Genomic DNA, 10758 nt, shown 5'->3' with positions numbered 1-10758 from the left:
ATTCAAGTGTATTGTATTATTGATAATATTGTTAAAATAATCTTCCCCATACATTCATGGAAAACCACAATTTGGATAGTATAGCTGGTACCAGAACCGTAAAATTTAGACAAATTACCCATTAGTCTCATTTTATTCACTGTGTGTCTTAGACTAAATAAGCTGGTCTACGTTTATGGCATTAGAGCCTGATTTCCTGATGCAATGTATTTCATATTATGCATGGACATTTTAATCAGCACCTCTATTTTATACCTTCACATTTTAGAATTCTGCGTTTAAAGATCTTCTGTAACTATTGTAGCTTACACGATTACTAAAACTATGAAATGCGAAGATAACGAACAGTGATCAATCTCATAACTCCTATAGGCAATATGTTTGGGCAAACACGGACCCCTGGATACACCAGGGGTGGGATCAAGTATCTAGGAGGAGTAAGCGTTCCCGATTGTTCTATCAAACAAATCATTCAAAGTCGGGATTGGATTCTAAATTTCAATTCTAAGAATACTTTTAAAAAGCACTGTAGGTGCCCTTTTACACAGCTATTAGATTAAGGTCTGGATATGTCATCATGTTTTATAAGTTCTTTTGATATGTTATTACAAAACATGTCACTATTATTGAATCATGATAGATCCCTGCAGAGAAAAAAAATAGAATAGCATCGAATCGAATTATGCGTCATATAAATAAAATAGCATTGCATATTCTAAATAAAAAGATGGTGCAGGCTGGTCTACGTCACACCCTAGAATACATCCTTATCTAGAGAAGTTCCCGTCCTTACAACATTGACAGCGGCAGCAGGGAGGACCTTTTAATCGTTCCAAAGTATACCGTGACCTGTGAACTTTGTTTTTAAAGTCATATCCGAAAGAACTGTAACTGTTACTTTTAATGTATGGTGATTGTTGGGGGAACGGACACTTATATGTTAAACACTTGAAGTTTAACGTGGCACGGGAGTCGATATTCTAACTCAAGCATCTCGGCTCACCTAACTACTAGGCTACTAATAAAAGTATATATGAAAACGAGTACTCATTAGAAACTATGGGGCTATGTTTCACACAAAAATGTTGCACATATTAGTTTCCTGCTGATACTTTATCTTCTCAAATTATAGATTTCCTATATATTTTTTATTCATCTTAAAGTTGCATAAGTTTTACCTCGATGTCTCAAGATTTTACAAACCAAAAAATGAATACTTAAACGTATATGTTACTACTACATTTGTGTCAAGACCTGACTTCCGACATTGCGATAAGCCTTTTCGAAGTTAAAACATACTTAAAATTAGAACTGCTGAAGAATAAGATCTGATATTTTGCAGATAAAAGTGAAATGATTTGTAGGTCTCTACTCTATTTTAGATAGTCGTCCACTTCTGCTTCATACTTAGATATTTTATTGAAAGTTGACATTAACGGCAAACTGACAACTCAACTGTATGACAAACGGGATGATTTCAGCTTCTCCATCGTCAACTTCCCACATTTATGTAGCAATATTCCATTATCACCTGCATATGGTGTTTATATATCTCAACTGATTCGATATGCAAGAGCTTGTTCTGGGTATAGTCAGTTTTTAAATCGAGGTAAGCTACTGACAAACAAGTTGATGGTACAGGGATTTCAACAGTCTCGATTGAAGTCAGCATTTCGCAAATTCTATGGTCGTTATAACGATCTAGTTCGTCAATACAACCTCGCATTGGGTCAAATGCTGTCTGACGTGTTTCATACCGATTGTTAAGCCGTTCTTGGCACACGGATTTGACTGCGGATAACTCCGTTTACCTGATCAGGATATGGGGCTCACGGCGGGTGTGACCGGTCAACAGGGGATGCTTACTACTCCTAGGCACCTGATCCCACCTCTGGTGTGTCCAGGGGTCCGTGTTTGCCCAACTATCTATTTTGTTTTGCTTGTAGGAGTTATGAGATTGGTCACTGTTCGTTATCATCACCTTGCATTTAAATTGTCGTTATAGCGCTTTAGTTTGATAATGCAAAATGGTATTTGGTCATATGCTATTTGACGAGTTTCATACGAAGTGTTAGGCCGTTCTTGGCACACTGATTCTGACCACGGATAACTCCGTTTACCTGATCAAGATATAGGGATGATGGTGGGTGCGACCGGTAGACAGTATATGTTTACTCCTCCTACGCAACCGACCCCTTCTCTGAGATATCCAGAGATCCATGTTTGCTCAACTCTCTCTCGTGTATTCCTTATGATATTTCTAAGATCGATCACTGCTCGTCACCTTCACCTTTTCATAAGCATCCATTGCGTTTATTGGTCCACGTATTTATTGCCTTATCTAAGAATAGCTTTGAGTCCACTGGTATGGCATTATGCGGATTTTATGTAACCGCGTACTTGAGTACCTTGCGTAGTTGCAGTATATGAAGAAGTGAACAAAGATAGGCTAGAAGGGAAAAGATCACGAAGACCGATAACAACCTGTAGAAAGACAGCGTAATCAGATAAAGAAGTACAAGTTGGAGAGGATGGAACAAGGTCAAGATGGAAATAAGAGACAGAGTGACATAGAGAGAGGGTGCAGAAACCTAATGTTCCATCGAGCGTTGTGAGAACTACGTGTTAAGTAAGTAAAGACCGGAATGTCTTAGAACATTTATTGGGTACTGAATTGCTTGTTTTCGTAGGGGATTTTCTCAAGATTCGGAATCCAGCTAAGGTATTGTAACTCAAATTCAGTCACCCCATTCAATTTGATAGTAAATGCGTTTAAAACTGAAACATGAGTTTATATTATCGTCTTTAGAAAGGAAATTTCCGTAATATCAACTTATTTGCCAATAGGCTACCTAGGTTGAGAAATAATATCAGCGGAATATAGCTGCATAAATATAGGAAGTGATCAATGGAGAAAATGTTATTTGTTCTCCAAAATATTCAGCTATTGTGCAGTTATAGATCCTATGTGGTGTCTTTCAGTTCGAGTTCACTGGAATATACCGAGTTTAGTTGTCATGAAAGTAAATATTATTAATAGATGAAACGTTGACGATGTATCTAAATGTCGAGTTGCAGGCATCTTCATACTTGCAGTTAAAGGAATGTTGTTCTCTGATTTCCAGACCTATTAAAATGAATGGCCTCCGCTGCTGGAGGAATAAGTCCCGATAGAGTCAAGATTGACGAAGATGCTGATAATTACTGCAATGTATTGTTGGTATTGATGCAAGGCGAAGATAACGAACAGTGATCAAACTCCTACAAGCAATACAAAATAGATAGTTGGGCAAACACGGACCCCTGGACACACCAGAGGTGGGATCAGGTGACTAGGAGGAGTAAGCATTCCCTAATGACCGGTCACACCCGCCGTGAGCCCCATATCCTGATCAGGTAAATGGAGTTATCCGCAGTCAAAATCAGTGTGCAAAGAACGGCTTAACAATCGGTATGTTTCTATAACTACGGATATTATTTTTTTCTTCTTTGTTTTCTTTAAACACTACCTCTGCCCTTTCATTTTTGCTCCAGACTAATTTTCACACCTCTTGGAAGGAAATCCCATTATTCAAAAGCACTTTTCAGTACCGACAGTATTTCGCATTAAATATCGAAACTTCAACGACAGCAAAAACCAGCATTTCTCAGTATCAACAGAAAGTATCCGTACCAACAGTAAAAGTATGGACATTATTTGAATGTATCGGTAATCTTAAAAGTATGGAACAGCACAGTATCAGTAATTATCAGCATTTATCAGCAAAACACATGATACTTTCAGTACTAATTTTTTTTTCGTTTAGTGGTGCTCCAAGCGTCGTTTTCAAACAATCTATATATAAGCGCTGTTTATGATTAAAAAAAAAAGTTTGGATATAATAGTAGATGTATATTTGTAGGAAATACAAGGTTTTACCATGAACTGGAAATATGATGAAATACAAAATACATATCAATGATACATGTATCTGTGCGACATTCAATTCATATGTATGAGAGTATGACAGCACTTTGGTTGTGTAAGCGATGTTTCAGGTAATGAAAACCTCTTCTCCTGTGTTCACGATTTAGCATTTACAACTTCGGGCACAAATTATTACAATCATTTTGCATTGCTTGACAAGAGTTTTAAAGAGTTTTAAGTCACACCCCCCCCCCCCGCCTACTTTGAAAAATAAAAAGAAAGAAACGATGCTACATAATGTACATTGTACCGTATGTACGTGTCAGAATGTCAAAGTGATATACTTATTTTTACACCTGTATTTATGAAGACGTCAATAAACTGATATTTACTACTCTTGTCAAATTTGAAACTTTTGTAACATTTGTCCCTAATGCAAAGATGTAATTGTTTATCTGGTACGTTTCTGCATCAGCCTTTAAACATTCTACGGGTGGTTCGGTATAATACACAGTTTTATCTACATCAAATATATACAAATATTGCACGATCTAACTGCAATCTATGGTCACATCAATAATAAAAATAGAAAGTTTTGTACTGATTATTTCCTCGGGTCGATGTAGCTGCGACAAATGAATGACACGAAAGGTAAGTAAGAATATTTAATACTGTTATGAGCGTTGAGGTGTTGACACGGGGTATACCGTCCGTATTGTTTGTTTACTTCATGCAAGATAACGAACAGTGATCAATCTCATAACTCCTATAAGCAATACAAAATAGATAGTTGGGCAAACACGGATCCGTGGACACACCAGAGGTGGGACCAGGTGCCCAGGAGTAGCAAGCATCCCCCGTTGACCGGTCACACCCGCCGTGAGCCCCATATCCTGATCATGTATATATCTTTACTCCTTTCGGGGGTGTTTGTTTATTACAGGTATCCCAAACGATCGAGCTGAAGCCATACATGAACACCTGTTAATTCTGGATGTCACTACACATGTAGACTGTAGTGTTTTCATTTTCACATGCATTGTTTATATATTATACCCATGTATTAAATGCATCTGTACATGTAATGGTATACACAATGTACATACGAAATTTACTTTTGTTTGTGTATGACTGTTGCGTGTATTAATGTAGAATTTGCGATAATTTCATGAAATATATACATGTATACTCGGTACTTGTACAAAAATATATTACATTGAATATATCCAGCACTGTGAAATATGCTGTATCACAATTCCGGTTTATTCTTTGTTTATTAATTGATGCAATTTCCATGTACATGTATTGTATTACTTGATTATGAAATAAGTAAAACCCCAGGGAAAAATCCGAAACATTCCGAATAGATAGATTATTTTGCGTTCAGCGTGCGCTCAGCGTTCGTTCATCGTTCACTTTGCGCTCTGTGTTCGCTCACCATTCACCAAATTGCGTTCACCGTTCGCTCTGCGTTTGTTCACCGTTCGCTCTGCGTTCGTTCACCATTCGCTCACTGTGCGTTCACCGTTCGCTCACCGTGCGTTCACCGTTCGCTCGCCGTTCAAGTGGGAAAGACGAACGTTTCAGGGAATGTATATGGAAATTTCTAAGTGTGCTTTCTCTTCTTAAAAAATGTATGTGATATAATGTAATAGCGAGGGAAGCGAGTCTAAATCTGAACATTTGAGAAGATATTTTGGTCACCAATCCCAGAAGTCCGTCATCAAAATGGCGGAAATCGCACAAATTTACACATTGGACTAAAATTGTGAACTTACGTCGATTATCATCCCAATCCTGCGGTCTCCTAGCCACATAATACAGTGCAATATTAGGCCTAATGTTTAACTAAGTGTAGTGTTTATGAAAGGCAGGGTACGACGATGTGTGACGTCATGTCTATGCTTTGACGTACGTCTTAATACGACTGTGACGATGGTGAATTTAAAATAGGAGTTCGTTTGACACAACAAAAATTAAAATCGTCAAAAAATACTGCTCATATCTATTTCAAAGAATCAAATCTTTGGTACGTCCCGTCACAAACCACGATGTCCTCCACGATAATCACTCAAACCGCTTACTATATTCACGACAAAAAATTAATTAATTATTGACTTGTGAATAAATCTCAATGTATCCTTACACTAACAAAGGGATATGGTATATGCTTCAAATATGTTGTAATTTATTCATTATCTATATGCGAATGTTGAATTATTTCATCATTGTGTTAAAACTAGGATTCTGTACAAGATCAGAAATACAGTTCTAATTTCTTCTTCTGAAACAGGGGACCTCCGTGGCCGAGTGGTTAGAGCATTGCGCTCAAAATCACACGGCCTTTCACCTCTGTCGGTGCGGGTTCGAATCCCGCTCGCGCCGGAAAGCTAGAAAGTTTCCCAGTTTACTTTCGGAAGGTCGGTAGTCTCTTTCCAGGTACATTGTATCTGGGTTCTCTCTTCCACCAATAAAAACTGACTAGATAACTCAAAAATTGTTGAGTGTGGCGGAAAACATCAATCAATCAATCTTCTGAAACATGCTACTGCTACAAGGGGTTTTTTGTAGGAATTTTATTTTTTTAATGACTAGATACATGTATTTGCTCTTAAGGGGTGGGGTGGTAAAACGGAAGGAATTCTGGATTTGCACATGCACGTTCAATAGTATTGAATTTATTGATTTATTATTTTAAGAATTATCATTAAATTGAAATAAGTTTTATGCCCACAGCCAGTGTTGTTCCCACAGTTTTACAAACTTGAAAGGCTTCAGACAGGACTTGGGTATTATCATCACACAATTAGTGACTTGGAAAGATTGAGAGTAGAAATAAGGACAATAGAGGCAGTCGACAGCATACAGATCAGAACAAGTCGTCAAACTTTAAACAAGTAATAGTGAAGGTAGCAGAAATATAATAAATATAGTATACAAATTCTTCAACCACATATATGTATACATATTTGTAATTATATGTCAATATGCATGCTTGGTATGTCAGAGTGATCTAAATATAGCACGAATATCATACATTTACATATCGTCGCAAATCATAGGTTATTGTTTCATTTCATTCCACAAATGGAGTGAAGCAACAACCTGTGGTTTGTGGAATTGAATGAAGAAATAACCAGTGTTTTGCGACGGTATATCATAGAGGACTTCAATTGTTCATCATTTAATATACAATCCTGGGATAGAGCTAAAATAGGGTGTTTCTACTTCCTATTTTCATTTGCATTCTGAGTATTTGGTAAATAAATATTGTTTAAATTGCAGATATGTATGTAGCATATTGAATCTGTATGGTATTGGCTTCATTTGTAAAGAATTTTGAATTTATTGGTAACCATATGGATATACATTTAGCTACATTTGCATGTTTATGGATTAATGGCATGGTAAAAGGTGCATGACTTCCAAATGATCGTATTATTAAAGAAAAGTAAACAAATGTATATGATGACTCGGTGTTTTCTCCATTTTTATTGAGTCATATCTCACAGAAATAGTGCCATGTAAAATAACAAAGAATACACTATTTCGAAAGTTCTGAAAATAAAATGGGACAATACTACTTTACATTAGAACCCGTTGAGCAGGATTTTCCAGATATATTTGCATGAAAAGGCTTTATTTAGGAATTAAACATGAATGATAATTATACTTGGTATTGCTTCATTTATTGTTGCCGCTGTTGAGGAAGAATATCACTATGGTATTCGGATACCCTCTCATTGTTTAGGAATTAAATATTCATAATGATAATACTTCGTGTTGTTTCTGTTATTGTAGTCACTATTTCGCAAGTTCTAAAAACAAAATGGGACAATACCCCTTTGCATTGGAATTAAACATGGGTGATTATTAAACTTGGTATTGCTTCATTTATTGTTGCCGCTGTTGAGGAAGAATATTGATATGATATTCGGATACTCTCTCATTGTGAGCTTACAAGTTCATATGTCCAATGAGTAATCCGACATTTCCTCATCCTAGACATTAAGCTAATTGTGTTTCGCCAATTGATTTAATACACTCGATACGTCAAGACATGATGAGGGCATTGTATGGCGTTACATGGTTTTCATTTCTTTAAACATCTTTTAGAAAATGATTAAATAATGACTACAAACACTTTTTGATGGTTGATGCTATACATGTAAATCAAAATCAATTCCAATGATTTATTTGGTACTTGATTCAGAGACGACACTACAAAGATATATTTGTTTCTGCTCAAGCTAAACAAATAATGCAAACAAACGTCAACGATTAAGGGTTATATGTATTTGAGGTTTAGTTTTTTCGTAGCTTCTCACGCGGTTGAGTTAAGGCTTTCCCCATAAAATTTTTAATACCAGTGCTGTACATAATATACTTTACCGTACTGGCACATTACACGACGTCACAATGAAAATTACGTCATGACGAAGGTCATGACGTACATATCTACAGTCCTTTCGTGGTTGGAAATGTCAAAATATTGTTTCGTTATTTACCACCGCTGTCAAACGGTAAACTGCAATCGCGGAAAAGTTTCTGTCAAATGGGTTATATTAATTCTCTTTGATATTGAAAAAGTTTAAATTTCTTCTTTATATAGCATATATGCTAAAGTAATATCCATATTATATTGTGATATTGATATCGCCCCTAATCTACACGTATAGCTACTTTCACAATGGACTCATTTTCATAAACAGGGTTTCCGTACATAAAAAATTCATCATTGGCACGATACCCCGAGGTTTTTACGTGAAAGATGTTTTATTTATGTGACATGTGAACTTCAGTGCCAAAGGAAAGTTAGGGGAGCAAGTTCTGGCTTCAACAGAAAATATGTTTTTCAGGCTAGATTCAACTTCGTAGGTGCAAAACTCGCTGTATCTTGCATATTCAATGCAAAAATTAGACATGTTACAAGTCACAATAAACTTGCTCTCAGCACTTTTCAAATTAAGAAATTAATATGCTTTGAAGTTATATTAACTTCAACTTGCATTGGTATCTGGATATCGTGCCAATTCTACGATTTATACATACACGATGCGTTTTTATCTTGATATTTGATCACGTGATAGAGAGTTGATGTTGAGACTGTCGGTCTGGTGAAAAATGTATAAGAGGTCAATATGCACTTAATGATATATACATATTGTTTTTGTATAAAAGGGTTGTGTTTACAGAATTTGTCAGAAATTGATCTGTTTATTAATGCCTTTTTCCTGATATATTTCTATAGCCCTACTTAACACAACTGCGCAACACAATTACAAATTCACGAAAATGAACTTCAGCGCACACTATTTGACGTCACGATGAACAACCATGTCAAAACGTCCAGGTCTAATTTCGCATCGCGGCGAAAATGTCATGATATTTCTACTATCATTGAATATGATTGTCAAATGATTATTTTTTCATAACTCTTTCAATCTCATAACTCCTATAAATAATACAAAATAATGCACTGGGCGGACACGGACCCCTGTACACACCCGGGATAGGGTCTGGTGCCTCGGAGGAGCAAGCATCACCTGTTGACCGGTCAGATCACACCCGTCATGAGCCCTATATCTTGATCAAGTAAGCAGAGTTTGGAATACATTCGTTTATCTGTATCTCCGAGTAGTATTGAGCGATATATTCTTGGAGATGTACACGAACTTATACGTGTGTACATGTAAACGGACTTAAATGTATGTTATAGCTATTTGAAATATTTGTTAAGAGTAAAACCGTAACATTCATTAATGGCAGGCGTTTCCCCTACTCTGTGGTCATTTACCTTTGTTTAACATTTCTGTGGTACAGCTGTAAAAGATAATGTGATGCCATAGTCAGCTTTATAAAAAGAGAATAAATGTATGTGGGTGAACTGTATACAGTCTACTATTGTACACGAATGAGTTAGATACATGTGAAGTATACTACCTTAACTTCAATCAAATTTATTTCTTGTTTTATAGAAATATTACGTGATGAATAAGAGGTTTTCTCGCCTTTTTTCAAACAGAGCTTGATAATTGTTAAATCTCATCCACATTATTCCTGAGGAAGAGGCGTGCACATCCGTCGGGCAAAATGAAATTAATATATATTGTGTATAATTAAAGAGAAGATGAAAAGTGAATTTGCTCGACGCATGGGCTGTATGTTTTCTGGAAGGGAAACCCCCTGATTTTATGAAATTTTGCATTGATTTTGCCAATTTTGAAATTCTATGCCAACTTCACGCTCCTGTCATACAACACAAATCAATTTTGGGTCAAATTAAACGTTTTTTGGATGTGCTTATATATATACTGCTTCTTTGAATGGCAGATTTGGGGAGTCATACTGAAATTAACTATTCACTGGTCAGGTCACTGTAGAAACTGTACCTATTTCTTTATGTGAAATAAGATCCGCTCTGGAAAGTTTTATCTGATCTATGAACATTTGTATCAATTTTTGACCATAACAAATATCAAAACTAGCATATTATACAATGGTAGGATATGTCATAATTTGAACTTAATTTGGTCACCGTATGTTGAACCTATACATATGAACTCCTTGTTACCGTTGTAAAAAATGAAGTGATTCATGCTGCTGTTTTCAAAAATATAAAGCTACTATTGTGCTAGAGTAAAAACCAAATACTGATATTGGGTGTATTATTTAGGTTAAAATTTTCTATTATCCACATTAAGCGGTGAAACTTGATACTTCATTTTTAGGCAATACCTCTCCGTCAATGATGCTGTTTTGAATTATGCATTCGATTGTTTTCGCTTTAGCTCACATTTATTCAGAGTTCCGTAAAAATTGCAGAGGAGGTTATCCTTTCTTTTAATACC

This window comes from Ostrea edulis, chromosome 7 (assembly GCF_947568905.1).
Source record: "Ostrea edulis chromosome 7, xbOstEdul1.1, whole genome shotgun sequence".
Classification (NCBI taxonomy): Eukaryota; Metazoa; Mollusca; class Bivalvia; order Ostreida; family Ostreidae; genus Ostrea; species Ostrea edulis.
This window is presented reverse-complemented; position numbering follows the sequence as displayed.